General features: G+C 38.7%; 2 long non-coding RNA genes across 4 annotated transcripts in view; one reads left to right on the top strand and one right to left on the bottom strand.

Moving 5' to 3' along the window:
* The window catches only part of LOC114015883 (uncharacterized), a 29,941-nt gene that overhangs the window by 894 nt on the left and 5,654 nt on the right, over nt 1–23,393 (top strand). Inside the window, exons 1-2 of one of the 2 annotated variants that reach the window (XR_003560059.2) lie at nt 20,001–20,554; nt 20,725–20,835. This is a non-coding gene — a long non-coding RNA (uncharacterized LOC114015883). Of the gene's footprint in view, nt 1–20,000; nt 20,555–20,724; nt 20,836–23,393 lie in introns of those variants that run through there. The other variant, XR_008732579.1, reaches the window with a different exon arrangement.
* On the bottom strand, nt 11–12,405 carry LOC114015884 (uncharacterized). Of its 2 annotated transcripts, none has more exons than XR_003560060.2 (3): nt 7,398–12,405; nt 2,436–2,585; nt 11–274 (listed from the first exon to the last, which is right to left on the bottom strand). It is a non-coding gene; the product is annotated as an uncharacterized LOC114015884 (long non-coding RNA). The 2 variants fall into 2 exon arrangements; XR_003560061.2 differs by lacking the exon at nt 11–274 and adding an exon at nt 284–1,866.

Raw genomic sequence — 23,393 nt, forward strand, 5'->3', positions numbered from 1 at the left:
AAATCGGATGTTCCCAATGGAGTGTTACTTTACAGGCACCAAGTGTACACACACAGGCATGCAGGTTCTGCTTGTTTTTACTTGATGGAAACATTGTGGCTGTTTTGAAAACAGAAACACAGGCCCCAAAGGGAAGGAATGACAGCGCTGTCCTGGATGCTTGGCTCTACTGCAGTGTGCAGTAGATTTAATTTCATAAATTTCTCATAAATTTGGTTAAGCACATAGACCTGGACCCCAGAGCACTCAGTACAGCAACAACTGGTATTATAAGCTGAAAAAAACACCAGAAAGCATGTTTCAATACCAACCAATAAAAGGCAGTATTAACAGCAGGAAAGAAGCTAACGAAACCCCTCACATTTATTTAAACCTTTTTCAGACTGTTTCAAGCTGGTTCTGGTCACAGCCCGACTTCGCAACCATTAGTGCTGCTCCATGGGTCCGTCCCAAGCCAGGCCAACACCCAGTGACACAAGAATCAGTTGATTTAGTGAGTTAATTCTCAGGTTTAACACCTACGTATTTCCCCACAGTCTGTGTGTAACAGGGCTCAGCTGATAAAGGTTCAGGGACTATTTCCATAAAAGATGTTATCTAAGCAGATTAGTTTTCCATTCAGTTTGGTTTGCTTTCTTGCTTTCTTTCTTGCTTTCTTTTCCCCCTGAAATACACACAAACAGAAAAAACTTCTGTGCAGTTACAAATATATATTGTGTTTCTTTGGATATGTGATCAGCTCTTAAAACTCTTTCCAGTCTTGTTTTGGCAAGGAAGCTGTGGAGAGTAAGGACACTTGTGTTTGAGTTTCCATATTGAACTTTCAGACTAGATTTAGGAGATCTGTTTGCTTGTGTACTTGTATTGCTGGTCCCTGAGGTGACATTGTACAAGTGCTGCAGTACAATTGTCAAAAGTAAGATCTTGGTATGGTTGTGGGGTTTCTCCTGGGAATATACACATCTTGAGGGATTCACCACATTGGGGCTTCACTGTTGCCAGTGAGAGGTGTGCCAGGCTGTCTAGGCTTTATCCTAGCTGTCGAACTCGGGTAGCTTTTCTGCGGGGCAAATAGATGTTTCACAGACCTTGTCCTGGCTCACACACTAACACTGTCCCAAGGGCAGTAAAACCACAAAATATTTATTGGAATTTAAAATGAGTTGTGGGCTGTTTCCTGTTTATGAGCTGTGGGCTCCCCATCCCACACTTACTGGAAACCAAACTTGTAGCAGCCTCCATCTACCATGTTGTCAGTGAACATCACTGTGTTATCCCAGACACAGAGAAGAGCTGTCTTAATTGCTGTTTTGGAAGTGTTTTCCTCTAAAGAAGTTGCATACATTTTGTCCATAAAAATGGCTGGTGTTGCAGAAAGCATCTGTAGTAAAGGAGGAGAGTGTATCCTGCATTAAAATATTTACCCAGGAGACTGTACTGATTCCTTTCGTATTGAAAGTGCTTTTTAAGTGTAGATTACTGACTGGATTGTGTAAATTTGTATCACAGTTCAAATCTTAATAACATACTAAATATCATAAACATCCATTAGCTATTTAAATGTGCTAGCTTTTAGAAATCAGAAATTAGATTATTTACTAGGCTTTTAGCTAATATAAGCTTTAATTAGTGTTATATTCTATTAATATGCAATAACCGTATTACTATTGCCTAACAGCGTGACAGTTGTGAAACAAGCAGCCAGACTTGTGCAGTCGCTGATTTTCCTTTTCCAGAAGCCAGCTGGCTTTGTCAGAGGTCTCCACAGTCATGCACAACATTACTGTCACAAAATGTTTTCATTTGCAAAATAAAAAAGCTTTTCCATATATTTCAAGGCCAGATAGAGAGTGTCTCGTAGCAATTCTGTGGAAGCAGATGAGCAGATCCAAGTTAGCAGAGACTCATTCAGAAGTTTGGAAAATGAACTATAGCAACAAAAGTTGGCAGCGCCTTCACCACCTCCTCCAACTATGGGTAAAATGCAGGAAGTGGGCTGACCCCGTGCTCAAATATTTGCTGTGGTTTCTTTTGCTGATCTGATGATAGAGATTTTAACAGACAATGTGCCTCATTTTTGCTGGGTCATCGTGAAAGACTTTCCTGACAAAGTCAATATAATAAGTAAAACAGAGCCTTCCCATTTAGATATTTATTTGAACAGGAACTGCAGAAACCAAGCATCATAACTTTATGCATGGTAAATCCTGCCCATTTGTGCCTGGTCAAATTAAATCAAAGCCAAAAGACCCATGTGATAATGAACAGGAGATGATTACATCTGATTTAAGTTAATATATGGGTTACGTGCAGATATGGTATGCAAATTATTATTAAAAGCGTAGTTCTCTCCTACCAAATCAACCCCCTTAAGAAGAAACAACAACCAAGCAAACTGGTGAAACAGAAGAGACCTGTGAGATCTATGTCCTGACCTTTCATTATGAAGCTCTGTCCCAGTGTAGCAGTCTTGTTTCGGAAGCGTCTGTGCTACTTTGTCTTGTTGGTTTTAGGGTAGATTGGTTCTGAGGGTTGGTTGGTTTTAGATGAACGTCTCTCTCCTGGATCAGAACAAAGCTCTAAGTCTAAGGTAATAAATAAAAACATTTTAAGATAAATCATATGAGGCTCATCCACTTCATTTTAATATGACAGGTTTTGTATGGAACCAGGATGCAAGTTACATGTTTACACAAGTCTAATATTTCACAAAACTATTTAGACATTGGATATATATTTTTTTAAATCTAAGCTGAAGTTATACTTCCCAACAAAATAAGCAATTAAAGTTGTTATTATATTTAATTTTCATTAGAGATGTTTACCATGCTATCCCATCAATGTAAGGTATGGACTCAGTCATTCCGATAATTTCTATCCATATTTGAAAGTTACTTTGCTCATTACTTTTTACTTACTAGTGAAATAATTAATTATTTGTCATTGTGTGTCAAGATCAAACATTTCAGATGTCCGTACATCTCCTCTGGTGTCAAAAAGACTATGAACAATTGCATGTAAGGTGACGGTGCTTTAAACTTACCAATTAACTCTTCTTAACCCAGAATGTTATAGAATTTCTCTAATAACTGATACTCTTTTTGTGTTGGTGCTGTCGTAATCGCTATGGATAGCTACATGATTGGCAGCAATGTTGAGAACTGTTGAGATAATGATTTTTTGAATGTGACAGTTCTCTTCCCCCCATCATTATTACTGACAGTCTGTTTCATTTCTCCATTTTAATAAAAAACGTTCTTTTAAGAAAAACTATTAGCAGTGAGCAAGCACCTTTCTTACAGTAATGCAGGATGCACACATTAAGGGTGAACTGAAACAGAATGGGAAAACATTATGCCCCAAAGATTTTTCTTTAAGCCTTCTGCAGGATGTGGAGGAACCACAGAGGAAATTATCAACATGAAAACAATTTATAGGAATAAGCAATTACTCTTAAAACTCAACTTGCTTCTCTTTCCCAAATCCTTCCCTATCTCTCATCTGAATTGTTTCTTCCTCCAGTGTAAGATTCTTTTTCTATACATTTATTTTTGTACAGGACACTATTGCCATATTCAGCAGAATTTAGCAGATTTATTAATGGGTTGGGTTTTTTTTTCGTCTATGAGAACTGCTAACAAATCAGTTAGACTTAGTATAATAAAATTACACAATTTTAGAAAATAAATCACTGCTCGGTATCTTGAACTAGGGAGAAATTTTGTTACTCTCTTACTGTGGTTTTTTTCTCTTTCCCTCCTTTGATGCACATGGTACTTGCCATGATGTGTGACTAAAGGGATAAGAGTTTCTTCCCATATGGAAGGGTTTTTTCTGTTATCCTTGGAAATAGATGTATTCTAAATTTAATTAATTCTTAATTTAATTGCTTACTGAGTTTTAATTTATTGATTCCTGTGTTTCCAATCCTTTGAACTGAAGACTATTTGAATGTTTCCCATTTTAAACAAAGACTTTCTTTTCTTATCCAGGCTTCTCACTCCTTCCTACTTCTGCTCTGTTGGATCAATTAAGTCTTCATTGCCTCTTTTTCCTCAATCTCAGTTCACATTTGGTGTTTTATCTGTCTCAGTGAGATTTTCTTATTGGGTGACATCTTTAAAATCTCTCCATGTCGTCACCACCTTAACTGTGGTTCATATCTTATTCATAGCTGACTATTGCAACATTTCTTTTGGCCTTCACTCTTCCTCCTTTCCATCTAAAGCTGTTTCACTGTCCCTCTCAATTGTCTTCACCATTTACGTCAATGCTGTACCCCCCTCTGGCATCTGCTTCCAATTCCCAACCCTTTTTTCCTGTAATACCCTGTGCTGTCTCTGCTACCCTTTAATAATCATGCAGAAAATTGGCCCTTTCCCTGAAGAGCCTGTATATTAGCACAACATATAGAACACAGAAGCAAGAAAGAACATATGGTGGATTGTGTTTCTTAGTCCCATTATTAGCAACTTCTGCTTGCTTTTCTTTTATATACCTTATATTTTCTCCTATATACCTCTGTAGCATGTGTGTATTCCTTTGCATGCCTAGACTAGCTTGCACTGTAACCAGTAAACTCCCCCAGCATGCTTCAATCAATACTTATTTATTCTTGTCTGGCTTTAGTTGTAGTCATAATGTAAGCTTCAGTAGTTTCTGCGCCTTTGCTCATATTTTATGGAGATTTCAAGAGGGAATTACCATGTAAATGTCATCTGGCCGTGATCTCAACTCTTTGTAAATAATTCAGTCCAAGTGCAGAAATTTAAACTGAAGTTGGAACTTATGTTTGCCCCCATACTAAGTAAGTATACTTCAGATCAAGTTCTCCATGCACCAAAGGTGTAAGCACATTTATTTAGCAAGCAGATGCAGTGGTTTTAAAAGTTGTGTTATTGCCAGAGCACCCAGAGTCAGTGTGAATCATGTGCATGTATATTTGTTTTGGTGCAAAGTCCAGTGGCTTTTGATGGTGAGTTTAAAGCTAAGCTGTTTTGTTGTTTGTTTTTTTTTACTGCGGCAATTAAACGGAAAGTACGGGTTGCATGCTGCTTTCAGAGTGGCAGCACGTGGCAAGCAGGTAGGATATGCACTGGGCGGCACTGGTACTTTGTATCCACTCCAGTCCATTTTCCAGAGTTCATCTCATCAGTTTTGCAGTCCTTCGAGATCCTTAATGCAAGCAGTTTCTTTTCCTGTTTGCTTGTACTACTGCAAATGCAGTTTTAGAAAGCGCCTAAGATGCTCCTCGCCCCACCACCCTGCCACCCCGAGAAAGGGCAAGTATTTGTCTCATACTATGTGGAGTTTGTATTCTAGGGTGTGTAAATCTGAGACTTACTCAAAGCAATTAGCTGAGTAACGATTCAGCTTGAATTGTTATCCTGCCCTGTTTGCAGGCCATGACTAACACACACTGTGCTACACCCAGTCTTTTCCAGCGTTCACAGTTGATACACTGAGTGTATGCTAAAACTGCCTTGTACGAGGACCAATCATTATATTTAATCTCTGGGCTCTTTGCTCAATCATTGCATATCTACAAGTCAGATTTTTAAGCAAAAGCAACATACATATAGTTGGGATGATGCTTTGGAGGTACCAGTTTTTCCTTCACACTTTGACTGTCCACGTTCTTGTTCAAGTATTGCTCACTGTTCTTTACACTGCTCAGCTTTGCTGTGTGAATAGAAACTGCTTATAACTAAGTCCTAGATAGATTAAAGCAAGACTGTACTTCTAAAATTGTTTAAAGTGTTTGATAAAATAATTTGCAAACAGGACATTAAGTAACACAAGAGGGAGGTCAGATGATAAGATTTGAAAACACATGTAGATTTACTGCACTGTAAGGCATATTAACAAGCTTGTTACTTGCTAGGCATTGAGGGAAGGTTCCTCTCAGGCCAGCAGCGGAAAGGCCACAGTTTTCTGATCCTGTGGCCTCAGAAACATCCCAATACCCAGTTCCACCTTTTTTTGTCCTTGTGCAATATTGCACCACTCCTCAATTTTCCCAGCTCCAGCTCTTTGCAGGGCCATGCTGCGAACCAGATCAGGGGACCTGTTACACTGAAAAAAAATTTAAAAAGCAGCAGGAAATAAAAATTATTTTCTGATCTAATTCATGGCAGCCCCCAACATGTTCTGGAGAGGTGGTGTGCTGTGATGAAAGGAGTGATGGCCGAATTCCATCTGCATTACTTCTGAAATCAGCCTGGCATCAAACCACAGTCAAGCCTGACCAAAGAATCAGGGAAGATGACTGTAGCAGACGGTCTGAGGGATAAGGAAAGAGAGTAAAGGCATATTTTAGTTAGAAGGTAGCTATAGGGCATCCTGGAAGAGGAGGTGATTTTCAACTGGATCACAAGGAGCAAAGTCAGATGTATCTGTAGGACTGGAGCATGGGCAAGTCCCAGTTATTTGGACATGATGAATATAAGCAGAGACAGAAACCATAACAATGAAAGCCTTCTGAGCTTTGGAGAACTGAGGAAAGACGTCATTTCAGCAACAAAAAGTGTCAACAAATAACACTGTATTTATCCAAACTGTGAAGAACAATTTTAAATAAGAAGAGGTTTCAGAGCTGTCTTTAGCTGGTAGATCTGTGTGGGAGATGGGTGGATACCTTTGGACTTTGTTAATAATTAAGTGGAGTGGTTAAAGCCTATGGAATGGATAGCATGGTAGTAAAAATCCTGTGACTCACTGAAGTTGGAGGTTAGCAAACAGGCAGAAGTAAACAAAATTGCACATGACAGATCCTTGTGCAGCTAGATCTGTCTCTCTTTAGTGAAACTGTGCCTTAAATGCACCATTCACTTCTGGAAACCTCATGGAAATAATTCGATACCAAGCCTGAAAGAAATAAAATTGTTGCATTCAGAGCTGGATGCAAATCCAGCATGTTCTCCTATAATATTTGCAATATTCAGCATATTTTTCAAGCGTTTTTTTTCCTCATAATAATGCCTGAGCTAATGTCTTGCCAGTTAAAATAAAATACACAAAGAAACCTTCTTTTCTCAGATCATTTCACTCATTTCAAATGCGGCAAGAGCCAACATAAAAATCTGGATATATGATTTAAAAAAAGGGAACAGCAAGGACTTACATAAGCAGCAGGCCTTTGAAGTCTTTTCTGCATACTAGTGTCACCAGATGTTTAGTTTTAGACAATCCGAGTTGTTTTAAAGGGATTCTCCCATTTTTTATTTAAATTGTTACTAACTTTTGCATATAATAACATAATTCTCTTCCCTTCTCCCTTTTTACCTCCTGTTTATGGGTTAAGGTACATTTGGCTCTAGAAACTGCCAGGTAAAATTCATAATGTTTGAATGTAAAGCAGCAAATGCTTAAAAGCTGGTGTCCTGCCAGCTGCCTACCTCCCAAGGTTCGCATACATGTTGTCTGGGTTCCCTGTTTCAACAGTCACAGCTGGAGACCCCAGAGGTTCCCAAGCCACTGGGAAACACAGATGACAGGACAGGGAAACGCACCAGGTGGATCACTGATGCTGTTCCAGAAGAAGCTAAGTACAAGAAGCATCATAAAAGAGTGCTTAATCAGAGCTATATCATAGGGTTTTGCATCCATTTTGAGTCATGCTACTGATTCCAGTTTCTTTGTTTACCTAATTCATCTGTGTGTAACTCTTCAAATATTTGCTAAAGAACACAAAATGTTTGCAGTTTATCCTGGGGTTCAGCATTACAAATGTTTGTTTCATGTCCAGACTAGGATTTTCAAATGTATCTGATAGCTCACTATACCTCCAATTTAATGGGGAAAGAAAAAAACCTTGTCTGTATACCTACTCTTTATGTCCTGTCTTGAAATATTTACATTCTGGGAGTTTACCTGTTGAAGCGATGTAAAAGATAAAGTGCCCTGTCACTCTCCCACATGTCAGCAGGTTTGTCACCTCACACACACACACACATACACCCCCCCCACACAGCCTTTAATGCAACATACACAGAGTGAGCTATCTGTGCCACTGAATAAAATGGGTTGAAGGCAAGGCACTGTTATGTTATTATAGGGTAAATGAGGCTAGATTAACCAAGGGCGTGAGTGTGCTGACATCACCTAATTACTTGGTGGTAGAATTACAAGTGCTGTCTGTCCACTTCAGATTTTACAGTTAGATTAAGTATTACATATTACTGTGCTCTAGGACAAGCACTTCGGTGTAAGTAAAAACAAATCCAAGCCTTTTTTTTTAATCCAGTAAAGCTCTAATTACAACACAAAGTGAAAATGCATCTGTTTTCTTATTAAGGGTAATGCCATAGGCTAAGTTTGGACTGGAAACTAAGTCAGAAAGAAATCTTCAAACCAAGGTGTCACAGGCTACAGAGCTATATTTTATGGTGTTCTGTCAGCAGAGTAGTCTTTTGGGATGATGTTGATGTAGCCACTCAGCATTGCTGAAAACAGAAAATCCCATTCCCTCCTCCTACCCCTTCCTTCAGGCATGGGCTCCACCATTTAACTTCTTTGGGCTTTGGTATTTTTCGTACTCCCTAGTGAGTCAACATTTGACTCACTAACCTACCAAAAAGACTGGATAGTTTTCTGTATGTTAGTGACTTGAGTTCACTCAGCCGGGAGCCACCAAGCACCAGAGCAGGCACAAGGGTGAGAGGAGGACCTCAGCAGAGGGCAGGAAGAAGTGAGATCTTCCCCCTTGCAGCTGTAAGGTGTTACATCAGTTCAGTTGTTTGTTAAAACACACCTTGGAAGAAGGTGGTAGAGGCCACTCGCTTTGGTTATTTAAAAATAGATCGAGGAGTGGTTGCAATCACTATTGGATTGTTTGGTTGCCCATAGCACCAGTATGAGTTTTATTCCCCTCTGTCTTCAAACCCCTTGACTGGGGCAATGTCCCTCTTAACAAGCACCCACTGTCCTTTCCTGTCATCTTTATATCAGTCCTTAAAGCCCTATTTCTTTTGCAAACTTTTTTTTTTTTAAATTAGTTAGCTCTTCATTGACTGCTATTGACATAATTGCAGTAGAATTCTTGCTCCTGTTTACCTCAGTATGCAGTTCTTGGGGGCAAAGTCTTATAATTTCACTTAATTTTGTAGAGTGCTCTTTGCCTATACATAGCTAAAAATCCTAAGACTGTTCAACTTTTATTTGCTCTTAGAGAAGAGACAAAGACTCAAATCAGTCATTATCCCACTATCAATCCCATGACCTATATACAGGAAAATATGTATTATTAAGTAAATAAAGGTGAACCATACATTTAGAAAGATCAGAATGGAATACTGGAATAAAAATGTACTTAATCCAAACCCAATTATCTCTGATTAAATATAAAATATTAATACAATGCTGATTTTTTAAAACTCTGTAATTCCTAGAACAGCCCAGTTGGAACAACTCTTTTTCATTATTCTTTCTGTTTCTAGCTCTTACGTTGTTTCTTTCACTCCAGAAACAGAAACTCCACAGCTGTTATATATATTACACTAATGATGCTTTGATTTAGAAATTGACCTATACAGATGTTAAATCAATTTAGTCAGATTTTAGTTACCTTTGAGACCTAGCTACAGTGTTTTCTTCTGGAAGGTATTCACATTTTATTTGTCCCCACGGTTCATGAAAGTCAGGCAGTCTTTGGATAAATTATGGTTGATTTCATGTTTTTCTGATATCCACTCATGACCATAAATTGGAAAGATGTGTATTGTACCACCAGAGAATGTACTTTGAAATCACTTTTAGATTCGGTTGCTCATCTGGTGGCCCCGATTTTGTCTTCTGAAACAATGTTAAATAGTGTCCAATGGGCCTGAGTCCAGCAAAGCTGTTTACTAAATAGCCTCCAGGTAGAGCTACACTGTAGCGAAGGGACAAACCCTACATTAAAAGACAAGTTTGATAATACAAATTATGAAAATCTATACCCAATGCTTCTTGCAATATACATCTGTTTGCAGCGTCTGAATTCAGATAACTGAATTGAATACCATTCCAGTAAGAAACAAAAGGCTGTGCCCAGAGCAGCCCGTACCTGATACGAGGTTGCTGATAAGCTCCTGGATACCAAAAAGATTATTTGAGTAAAATATGTTTGATATAGTAGTCCACTATTTTATGGGGTTTTTTTTCCATTCCTGATCACCTGTCATTATAAGACTAGTAAAAATTAGGTAATTGAATTCTAAGGCTTTGTTGCTCCAGCAGAATTAGAACTTACTTTAAAAAAATATTCATGTGCCTTAGGAAAAAAAACCCTCCACCTTTATTCACTGGATTAATCATTGAAGCAATGTGCTAAATACACTGAGCTGTTCTTTTTGTGGAACACGAGGATCAAGCCTTTGCTCTTGGCAGCCACGTCCTTCATGCCATGCATACTGTAACCCACTGTTGTTATTTTTTATTCATCACGGCAGAGCAGAATGCTTTACAGCAAAAAAAGGGATAGCTCCTCCCAGAGGAGGGTACACTACAACAGGAGATAACACCCAGGAAGAGTGGGGAAACACAAGGGTCACAATAAAGGTCATGGTGAAAGCTTAATGTGGCACTTACATTTTGTTAATGTTGCTTTGGAACTTGGCATGCTTCATCGACTTTTGTGGATGGTATTAAGATTGAGGCTCAGGAGTGGGAAGCTGGTATGCCAAAAAGGAAAATAATGCACTGCTGAGATGTAGCAGGTATAAAGACATCGTGGAGGAAAGAAACGGAAACCTTCAAATTGTACTTTGTTGACAGTGAAGAACTTTAAGCAGAGCCTGCAGGTAGGACAGCTATTGGCACTTCTGCCCTTTTGTCTCTATTAGTGCCATGCAACCTGTCCGCCTCATATACGGTGAGCAGGTTTTATCTCTTTGGGGGGTTCTGTGAGATAAAAGTGTTGTGATTATTCTTCCCTTGCCAGATTCACTGATGTAGAAGAGAGACAAAACCTGAAAGTTATTAAAAAAACCCACAAACCAACAAACAGCAAAATTACATTCTTGTCTTCTTCTCATATCATTACCTAAAAGTATCAGTGGTCAACACAGCAAAAACTACAGCCTGTAAAACAGCTGATGGGAGGACAGTTATGCAGACTGCATCACAAAGACAGTTATAATCCCTGTGCCAGGGGTAACATATATGGATGCATATATTTCCTGTATATATTCACCTTCTACTGATATGCCTCCAAAAAACCTGCCAAAACTTACAGAGAGATGAAGGCAGAAGCAAAGAATGCAATACTTCATACCAACCTTTCCAGCATTAAATGGACTTAAAAAACATTGCTTTTCAGGAAAACAAACAAACACACACACACACACACACACCAAACTATCTGCAGTGGTTTAGCTTTCCGAAGTGCAATCATCTAGTGTTAACAGAGTTATTCTTCCTGTTTGCCAGCCTGCAAAGAAACCTTGCACCGGTCACACTCAGAAGTGTATAGTCAGTGTATAGTCATCATCATAAAATTGTTTTTGATAATTCAGCCCTGCAGAGCTTGCCAAGAACACTGACAAGTTGTACTCACGAGTTGTTCAAGCCATTCCTCTAAATACTAGTCAAAGTGAATTTAGCTACTGCAGGTTTTATAAGGACTGTATGTATGGAATAAAAACACCTTTTGTGTTTACCTCAGGCAAAACACGTCCTCAGACCCCACATGAGATGGTACATGCTGAAGCCCAAACAGATCTGTAAGCACATCTTTTTTGGCCCTACAGCATGGATGGATACATCCACAGAACACCAAAAGAAACAGTGTTGTAACATACTGCTGTAAGCACATTGTTGTACTCGCCCCAGCACCTGGAAGCTGCACAAAACAGGAGCTATGAATGCTCTATTGATTAGGATATATAGCTTCTCTTTACCTCATATTCACTGGGCTTTACCTTCTGCTGCTTTTCAGAAACTTACAACTTTGTCTCTTTCCAGTGGAATTTGTCGTGTTTATCTATCGCATGGACTGCAGTGAAACAATGGTAGTTCTTTTGTATTCTTCTCTGTATTATTACTATTTTCCTTGTCCTGGCACCATAAATGAGGTGGCTTCTTGCCAAGTCCACAGCAGAGAAAGAGAAGCGACTTTCTCTTCCTTAATGCTCTTCTGCTTGGATACAGAAAAGATGTTGGTACTGTTACGAAACAAACAGAAAAGTTGTGCATGAGGATAAGTATTTCTTGCTGGAACAGTTCAGGTTATAGGAAAATTTACCACTAAAAAAAAAATTAAAACCTATGTGCAGTATGCATTGCAGAGATTCCAGGCCTGATGACAAATGAGTGGGAGTTTGATAGGTGATATTTTAGAATGGCTTTTTAACATTCAGCATATTCACATGACTTTTCTGCAAGCACCATCTGCATGAAATGAAGATGAGTGCCTACCTACTGAAATTATATTCAGATTTGCTGGAAAGCACGCTATGACTTTCAGATTTAATAGAACCAGTTTTCTCTCATTGAAAAATACTTCTTGCATTTATCTTATAACATTACAAGAAAACAAATAGGTGATTTCCTGTAAACTAACATTTTTTTAATCCTAATAAAATTTCTTCTGTAAAAATAACAAAGTATACCCGCCTGGAAATTATTTAAACCTAAAAATGAAACTTTCTGTTTAAATTACTCTCTGGTTGGAACAAAATGTTTCAGTCCCTCTTTCAAGGGTGTTCTCAGAAGCAGACAAACTTTATAGCACAGACAGCAGAATCTGAGTAACTTAGTCACCAAAACCACAAAAGTAAAACCTACAATCCAGTTTTAGCAAACCGTAGTTTTTGACTGTACTCTGTGAATAGCTTTAAGACAATTGTGCCATCCTCTAAAATAATGATTCTATCATAACAAAAATATTTGCATGAAGTAAATGGACATTGAGTAACTGTGGACTTTTGTACTGGTGATTACATTGCATCAAGCCACGTTAAGAACAACGTGGAGAAACTAGGAAAAAAGTGGACCTAAAATGACTTGCACGCTTTTTCCATTCTGCTGCTTATAAAAATATCCATTTGTCTTTTGAAGAAAGACAAAAAGACTTCTACTACCAAAAACCCCCATGAAACCCAACTCCCCCAAACCCCAAATAAACACAGTTCTTCCTGTTCCTAATCTCTCTGGCTGGTATTCCAAGCTTTGTGATTTTTATACTTCTGAAATCATCTAAGAGACTTTTATAGCAGAAAAAAGCAACAATCCACCTCTGGTGGCATAGTTGCAGGTTTTCTGTATTGGGCAGATCCTGAGAGATGTTCTGAACCTACAATGCATTTTCCTGGATCATAACCCTTAGAAGAAAATGAGTATATCTGTCTCTTGAAGAGAGGGGAGAGTAGCATGCTCCAGCACAAAGAAATTTAGGATGCAGTCTCCCCATGTTAAGTTGGAGCCATGTGAATTTGATGTCTTGATTCAGTTTCTGCAGTTTAAAAAAACACTCTTCCATTTCTTTCCAGGGACTGTAACTCCAGGAAATTACTACCTCCAAGTGGCATTTTTTTTTTTAAATGAAAAAGGCTTGAAATCTCTAACAAAAATCACAATTCACCTGTGAATATGTTTGAATATACAGCTGTCTCTAAAGCTCACTGATTGCACAGATTTGGTGAATATCAAGGCCCTTGGAATATTCACCACGTTGTTTCTTTTAAGAGTGCAGTTCCATGTAAAGTTCAAAAAGAAAAGCCCAGCTTTGTTATAGATGCAGTACTGAATCAAATAATTACGGTGGGCCTTATATTTTTGCTCTTAGAATGCTTTTTTCCTCGCTGTAAACACTAGTGAAGTTACAGGAATCCTTCCACCAAGTGAAAAGCCAGTTTTAAAATATAATCAGGTAACTTAGAAGAGATTTGAGCCATCAAGAGGAATGGACTTCTACTTCTGTATGTTCCCTTGTGTCACCATGGCTAACGGCGCAACGACAGGTTCACCTTTTAACGATCACCTGAACAATGTATTACAGAGCCCCCCCGAGCTCTAGAGCAGCCCTGAGGTTAGGCAAGTGCTGTGATGAAGGTTGTTAAAAATATACATGTTTCTGATGCGTTTACAAGTAGATTCTGAAGTGGCCTGCACTTCTGAGAAGTGCAATTTTTGGAATTATAGTCTTGAAAATTATAAAGGTTTGGTTTAATTTCTGGCCTATGGCTTTCCACAGTAATTTCAATATGTCTTTCATTGATCTGGAGCTTGATTCTCCTTTAATCAAAAAAGAACACAAATCAGGAGAAAGTCTAGGAAAGAGAAGGGGGTAACTGCCTTAGGAAGAGAGTAAGGCCCTCTGAAAGGTCTCTGTTTGATCAATAATTGTGTTTATCTAATTGATCATAAAGTTGAATCTCTCTGAAATTCAGAGTCTGTATGGTTTACATTTTTCAGTGGTGAAATTTATACCACCCCTCAACCTGTCAGGGTTCTAAAACATTGCGCCGAAGGTGTTCTGCAATTTTGCACAGAGGTACAGACTAAATTACAAATTCAAATTATGTATTTCAAACACACCTGGAAAATATTTTAAAAACACAGTGATGACAACAAACAAAAGACTGTGCTCTGGGACATATATAATGATTGCTGTTCCTGTCACAGAAATCTTTGTAAGAGAATTTACTGCATTCTGAAAGAGGTAGTGAAGGAAAGAGTAAGCTTTGAAGATCATCTCTGTGCAGTTTACATGAGATATTCTGCATATCAGGTGGAATACATTTTACAGAGAAGCTGGATTATCTCCAATTTTTTTCTGGGGAAAAGTGTCTCCAGTGAAAAGCTAGCAAAACCAGAATTTTAAAGTGCTGGAATGGCAGTGATGCTTGGGGCTGATTAGCGCACATCCAAAAGGCTGCATCCAGATAGCCTAGAGCTCTTTTTTTAACCACAAAATGTTTTCTGACAAAATATTGAACCCAACTCTTTTATTTAACAGAGGAAGGATAGCTAAGATGATTTTATTTATCTCTTCTATAAAAAGCAGAAAAACCTGCTTTTGCTTAGACCTGTGGAACAGGGGCATGTCAGGACAATAGTTTCACAAAAAAGAAGGCTTAGTGGGGAGTTTCTTTCCTTTTGCTGAGATGTTTTGGTCCTTTAAGAAACACCATTAATCGGTTGGATGTAGTCTGTATGTGTTTTCAAGTCACTGTAAGGCTGCTTACTAAATACCCGTCGCACAGGCTATCGCAGGCCATTGGCCTATAATGGCACTTCCATAAGGCCATTTAATGAGTATTCCTATGGAGTGGTGGTGTTGGGAATGCAACAGCAGAGGTGGGGTTCTGCAGAGCCGGCCAGTCACGGTGATGTCACCGCCTTGTGCTGTTTTGGTCAATTGATGTAAATATCGTCTTATTTTAACAAATCAAGTTCTTCATTTTCCTTAGGCACTTCCGAGACTTGCTCAGCAAATCATTGTGCTATGATCCTGTATAAAAATATGTAAGTATTCATGACTTGTGATAAGATTCTATATTTAGACCTGGAATGATTGTTCTATTCATGTTAGGCTGTATGAACAGTCACTGTATTCATTGGGGAAGATCAAACCCAATAAACTTCTTACATTCTTCATATTTTTGAACAAGGTAGTATTACTGATTGTGTAGTTAATAAAGAGGTTGGAAGCAAGCCGGAAAAATTAAGGACTTTACTTTAGTAGAACTATTTCTATATATACACACATGGTATGTGTGCTGGAAAACAAAGAAAGCCTGATTTCCCATGCATTTTGTGTGATGGGAACATCAGCTGGTCATCTCCACTCCCCTTGTTCCTTTAGCTCTGTGTCCTTTGTTTTCAGCCTTATACTGAATGGTACCTCAGCATCCCTCATTTTGGGGCAAAGTAGCTGATTTTTTCCTATGCTTGTGCTGCCTGCTCAGCTGGCTACTGGCTTTTGCAGTAGTAAGAGACCACATCACTAGGCAAACACTAATCTATGTTGCTTTTGACTATTCAGTTGCCAATTTTTACATAATTTTTGAGGACTTGTTTTCTTTGAACCTAATATCCCTCTGGCAATTTTGATTTAAGTCAGACTGTAGGGTCTACATTGCTAGGTCCTCATCATCACACTGTTCACCTACCAGAACCCAGTCTAAATGCAAGGGACAGGACTATCCATCACCAAATGAGAAGTATATTCATCTGCTTTGGGCTGCTACAAATTACTGTAAAAACCTGCTGTACACAATTCAAAAAGCACAAGTACTGCATCTAACAACTGTTTTCACCACCATCACTGACGCGCAAACTGTAGCTTCAGTGTAAATTCACAATTCACAATTCAGCTTTGCTACATATAAATGCATAAGGAAGAGAATAATTCGAGGAGGTCTGCAGTGACGTTATGTTCAAACTGTGTAACCCCGACGGTTATTAATGACGCCGAAGAGAATGTTGAACACCTGACCTCTAGTGGCAGCTATCTCACCGGTAACTGTACAGCCTGCCTCGTGGAAGAAGCGAGGGAGCTGGAAAGGAGCAAAAAATGTGGTTATAAAGTAAGCTGGAATGGTGAAGTGGGGTCTGAACTTTCATCAATTGCTTTTTTAGTTTCTATTTAGTTATCTTTTCTATCAAGATTCCAGTTCAGAATCCAAGCTATTTTTGTTTCTGAAACTTTTATTGAATCCTGAGGGTTCATTTCTGTGTTTGAGATGTGTGTGTGTGGGTATGGTCTTCCAAAAAGAGGTTTTCTAAAAGAAATATAGCAATATTCTAACAGATTTTATATCTTCATATAGGAATTTTTTGGTAAGTTTGTTGCTTTGTTTCCCCTCCATGCACACATGGTTATTCAACAAGCACATTTGGATCCTCATTAGACTTCATTTCTTCTCCTCAACTGACATATAACATTTCCCCAGCAAAAATACATACTTCACTATCAGCACTCTGTACATCAAAGCTTTCATTCCTATTGGGCTAAAAATACAGAAGCTATTCCGTAAACAAAGGTCATAACCTTTCTAATCAAGTGGTTAATCCAAATATTAAATCCCCTCCATGAGAAACAACAGCCTTGTTTTTAACCTCCCGAGGATTATATTTCAAAGTGCTGGTTTACACAAACTTTCGCCTAAGCCAAAGACATTATCTGCATGCTAAGGTTAAACTTACTTTTCATTACAGCTTTGTGAAGCCTTCAGACCACTGATACAGTCTTTTTAACGGGATGGTGGCAAATCTGCAGGAGGTGTGGAGCAATAGCTGTTGCAAAGGTTCGTTGTTTTTTGAGTTGGAGTTAGAATAACTTCCATTTATTTCCTGAGGACAGAATGAAAATGAAATGATGTACTAGTCAAACAATTTTGTACATTAAGAACAAGTTGATACAGCTATATGAAGATATGATTTCTGTAAAACCAGCTGTGATAGCAAATATTTTAGCCCATTTAAATGATCAGATTACTTGGGACATAGTAGGGGTAAATTTGTGTTTTCCTTATGGCTGACAAGCGCTGATTTGAGAAGGGCAGAGACCATGTACTACATTGTTTAATTTTAATGTTTCTCATTAAAAAGCATTAAATTATCATAGTTCTGTTTACACATCCTTTTATGCTTAGGCCATTTATATATTTTCTATTTAATAGAAAAATTTCTGTAATATTTTTTATCTAGAAGCCTCTGAGAATCAGATTTTTCTAGTTCAAAATCTCCTTCCTTATCTTCAAGGTGCTTTGGCATGAGCCCAAGATAACCCAATGGCTTGTCCTACACAAGATGTCAAAGTGAATTAACAAAAAAAAGATGTGAATTTAAAGTGAATATAACTCAAGCATATGTAATTTCTCCATGGACACTCATTTAGGAATCAGCTGGCCATAATTAACTTAATTCACACTCAAAGTGAATTAAACTGAAGTGAACTAATGGCTTATCAAGACGGGAGAGACACTGTACAATAAGCTCAGCGTAAATTCACAATTCATCAGCTACTTTGCTCTGACTTCCCTTGTGGAAATACAGCATGCCCTCAATGTGCCTTTGTATGAGGTAACTTAATTTTTTTAGGGGGGAAAAAAAGCTATATATGGAAGTGTAGGCTGATTGATAGCAGGTGCAGAAGTGATTTTATTTCAGTGGTGCTACGTGTAGAAAGAAGGTCAGCACCTATCATCTGTGCAGTTGAAGTTTCTCTACTGGTGCCCATAATGGCCCTTTCTATGCTATAGGGTCTGTTTTGAACTGGAGAAAGCCAAATAGCATTTTTGGTGTTTCCATAGCAGGGAAACATGCAGCAGATTAGTACCGAGTACTCAGTGTACCAGCAGCTCATACTTTTATTCGCTGTTCAGTAACTTCATCATTTAAGGGTGTATGCCTTAACCATTTCTGAATGAAAACATCCAAAAGCAGCTATATACTTTAAATCACAGTTACCCAGCTTGGTTTAACTTTACTGAGTATTTCAGCATTAATTTTCCCCTAAATGATTTCCCAGATTTCTTTATTTGTTAGATTTAATGGCATTTTCTGTTAGCATAAACAAAGCAATGCAATTAGGAATACAGAGAACTATCCCTTCTTGCAGTACTCTTTAAATTTAATCAGCATCGTCAGGCAGTCTCTGACATTATTATCCAGTTATGAAAACATCCCTAGCCCTATTCATTCAGCCATTTCTGCTCATTTTTCCAGGCACAGAAAGTTTGCACCGTAGCATGCCTTGTCAGGTTTGGAGCCCTTCCAGTACCTGATGAGCATATTAACAGTGCTCCCATTCATAGACGAGAGCCTGCCAGTTCTATCTAATTTTAGTTAAGTTGCTATTTATAGTTAGATCACTGTGTTTTCTCTTGTGAAAGCCTTGCAACTGCTAGGCACGGAGGGAATATATTTTTGTGCTGTTTTAGTTGGCACACAAAGTTCACGGTTGTAACTTACCTAAGTCCAAAATACTCTGCAGTCCTTCCAACGTAACAGCAATACTCCAGCTAATGATTTACACCAAAAATATTGTGGCACCATTGGCTATTTGTCTCTCTGTCCACCCAGATGCTTGCTGTGTTAATAGTATAAGCAACCCAGAAGTCAGATGACAGTAGGAAATCATAGTTTTGCTAAAAATTACTATATGCAGAAAGGTTTCAAGGTCCAACAGATGGAGGAGAGGGGAAGAATGGAGAATTTTAGGTCGGATCTGTCTATGCTGTAACACCTTTAATACAGGTCAATTAGCTGAATTCTTTCTGCCTTGTTTCACTGTGTAAGAAAGAACATATCAATAACAGTAGTAATAATACCTACCTTTTCACCACAGTATTTTTGTGAGAATTTATTCACTAGCTTTGCAAGTAGAGTTAAATGTCAAGAAATGCTATGGGGAAGAGATTCTCTGCTGTAGACCTGGTTGTTACAACAGGCATTTCATTATGGAGCAATACAATGCTTCACTATGTATATATGTACATATGTGTATATCTATATGTGGGCAATTGAGAGACAGTTGAGAGGAAATCAATATTACAGTTCATTTTATCTTGCAGCAAAACAGCATATGAAAGGCAAGCACTTTGAAACTATATTATTTAGAAATTCAGTGTTCATATCATGTATGGTCAAGTGCTGCAAAGTTGTGTAATGATCCTGGGGCAAACACAAGTTGGCCTCTTCCAGTTAAAAAGACACTTCACTACATGTTCCAGTAATTGATAATTCATTCCCAGTTTTGTTGACATGACAGGATGATGGCTGAAAAATTAAATTTATTTTTTGTAAGTTGAAATTGGGGTTTATCTCATCCTGGAATTTCAAAATGAATTCTGACCTCCATAGAGGGAGGTTTGAGTCAGAGTTTCAGTATGGATTGGAGCGTCTTGGCTTCAAAACACCCAAAGTTGATAGCATCTACTCTTGTTTCACCTCTGATATTGGTAATATGTGTCTCCCGCATTTGTAAGTGGTGCTTGCAGGAGTTGTTTAGTGTCTTTCTTATGTCATATCTTGCTTATGTAGAACACATATTGTGGTCATCCCTCATTCTTGCTCCAAAAGCCACAAAGCCTTAAAGGTTGGAACAGATACAACTACGAGTCACAAAAAGTAAAAAAAATAATCTTCTTACTCATCAATCTTAATCGCGTTCTGATTCCTAGATAACACATGCATCACAACAAGAAAGGGGCATTGAACCAGCAGAGATTTTGCTTCAGCTGAAATTCCTATTCAGCCTAGCTGGGATTACACTGAGGCAGAGCTGAACTGGAACTGAAAAGTAGATGAAGAAAGAAATAATGGTGTAATTCTGTGGCTAACGTGGTTCACAGGACAAAAAAAATATTTTTTTCTCTATTAATTTGTAGCTGACTGCTCCACATGACAAAGTCTGTACTCACCAATCCAGAGGTCATGGGCTGGCAGAGGACTGTCATTTGTCTAACTTTAAAAGGCAGAAATGTGTTTTAGCTGCATGGTTCTGTCAGCAAGACCGCACGACTCCCTCCCTCCTCCTCCAGCTGAACACAGATGTTGCAGAAAAATGACTGGTTTAGATGTTACTGAAGATACGAGCTCCAGTGTTGCCTAATGAGAATTACAGGTAAAGCTGTAACGCAGCTTTAAAAGGGCCCTAGATTAACAAATACTTGTATTAGTTGGGGCATAATTTATGGTGGGTGAGGATGGTCCTTGTGTGTAGCTGGCAGTGTAACATTGAGAAACTCTTGCAGCTGCAGGTGTATATGGTTCTTTTTTTTTTTTTTTTCCCAGGGTGTAGAAAGAGAGGTGACGTGGCACACAGAGGTGACAGCATTGGCTGAGGGCCGTGGGTCCAGAGGGTTTTGAATGCTCCTGTCACTGTCAGACCCAAACATCTGCAAGGTGGGTAAAGTGCATACACATGTGCTTGTCCAGCCTGTGGTTGGCATCATACCTATGCCTCACTGAAGTCCTCAAAATCCTAAATGGGACCGAGAGTTAGGCAGCCCTTCTGCCAGGTGCTCACACCACAGGTTTCTCCTGGTGCAGCCTGGTGAACAGCCACCCATCCCCTCGTGCCTCGCCCGGAGCATGGCGGTGGCTCCTCCGGCAGAAACCCATCCCTCCTTGCAGCCTGTGTGCTCTTCTGAAGGCTGATTCCGGGCACATATGTGGCTTTCTCCCCCACTGTAGCCCATTGCAATAGATTACTAACCCTCTTCTGTAATCAGAAATCAAGATTTTTTTTTCTAACAGACTGATTTCCCAGTGCTTTGACTTAGTCACTTCTGAGAACCTCCTCCAAGCATAGCTTCCACCCGGCCAAAAATAACCCACCACAATTTGAGAGACTCATTCTTACTGCACTTACAGTCAAATTTCCCTCCTTGCACCACATCAAGCTCTCGTTTTCTTATCTTGTGTTGCTTTGTTAACAAGCAAATTTATTACACTGTCCTTGTTTGCATCTGTGTTTTACATGTCTTTGCAGCCCTCCCAGAAAAAGCTGACATGTTATTGCTGATTCCATAAATTGTACTTTCTTTCAATTTTTCTTGAAACCCATGGAGACGTTATCCCATTTTTTCATTGTTATATTCAGGCCTAATGTGATTTCTCTTCATAAATGCCCCTAATGAAACCTAATACCTGTTGCTCTACACCCTGTAAGAAAGAGTAAAAAGATTTGTATGTGGTGACCAGCCACAGAAGCTTCTCTTGCCACTACCTGGTGGGTTGGGGCTGGGTTTTGCAAGCATGGGAATGCAATGTCTCCATCCTTCTTGGATTTTATCTGGCGTCGGTACTCCTACTCATCCCAGGCATTTAGAGCACTGATGAGTTTAATTACAATGAATTTATGGAACAATTTTGAAATAATCACGCACTATAAAATTGGTGACTTTTTCATACACCTGCAGTACTCAGACTGCTGGTGAGTTCTCCTTTATGGAGAAGATCTGGCTGATAGTGAGGCAGGGACTGTAACTTCAGGGAAAGTTTTTACCTATGTGCTGAATAAGACATTCTCCTCCACAGCTAATATTTTCCTTTTCTAGTTATCTGGAAGTAAAGCAACTGCTTCCATCCTTCCTATCCTCACCCCAGCTCTGTATGTTTTAGGCCTATTCTAGTTTATTGTTCCCAAACCAAGAGAGCAGAAGAGTTCTACAGTCTTGGCTGATGCTGTGTCCCTAGAAAACTTTTTATAGTTTTCTATTATTTTATAGTAATATAATAAAATTATATTTTATTTTTATAAATATACAGAATATAAATGTATAAATACAAATAAATAATAATAGTAATAATAAATACTATTATTTTATAGTAATAAGCTTTCGCTCAGTCTTATGACACTCATTTTTGGGTCTGTAAATTCTAGTATCTGTATCCAAAGTAAAAGAAAATGCGAAATATTGGAAGGACCCATGGCTCCACATCAAGGAATCTTGACAGCTTTTAATTTCTTGACAATATTCTAATTTCCCTTTGCAAGTTCTTTGCTGCTGCAGTTTATCTCTGCTGGTATGAGCCAAAGCAGTTCAGTGTTTTTGATCTTCCATACTTGGGACATTTTCTGTTCAGTGGCAGCCAGCTGGCTGGATGCTTTCTCTATCCACCTTGTCTTTCTGAACGGCCAGCATTGCAGCTGGGCTTCCTAATTTGCCCAGCACTGTGTAGCTGCCCCAAAGGTTCTATGTCACACATAAACTCATCTTGGGAAGCAACCAGCTATTACCTTAGATATTTTTAGAAAACATCCAGCTCTTACTTTTATTGTTTTAGTCTTTTTGATTTTTGTTAGACTGTCAGAGTTTATTCTCTTTAGCCCCAGCTGTTAATCAGCTTTCCAAAATCTTGCATGTTATTTCCATGGGGAAGAATAACTGATAAAGATACAACCTGTGCTTATTTTATATATATATATATATATGTAATCCCATGTATTTACAAAGAATGTACTCAGAATGCTGTTTTCCCCAAAACACTTCTCTGCTTGCATTTCTGCTTCTGGTTTTCTATTGGACACACTCAACTCCATCAAAACAAGGACCTGGCTCCCACATCTGCTTTCAGAGTCAGGAGGTCTATTTTTGAGGCTCCAGCTTACAACCTACCCCAGTACTGCCATGCTGATTTGCAGCTATCATGGTAGCATCTACTACTTCAGCTCTCAATAAACAAAATGGATGAAATGGAAAATCTACAATTTTGGTGAGGTTTGTGGCTTCCGAAGGATCAAAGACACACTAGTGTAGGAGCTACCCAGCCTCAAGCATAGCAATTTATTATCACTCTAAAATATGATGCACACTGCCAGTATGCAAATGACCACAGAGATTTAAAAGGTATGACAAAAATTAACCATAATGCTTACAAGTTATTCAGTATCATGCTACCACACAGAGCATTGCTAAACATCCCAAAATCAAGGTGGCCAGTTCAGCAGGCTATGT

This window comes from Falco cherrug, chromosome 5 (genome assembly GCF_023634085.1).
Source record: "Falco cherrug isolate bFalChe1 chromosome 5, bFalChe1.pri, whole genome shotgun sequence".
NCBI classification, from domain to species: domain Eukaryota; kingdom Metazoa; phylum Chordata; class Aves; order Falconiformes; family Falconidae; genus Falco; species Falco cherrug.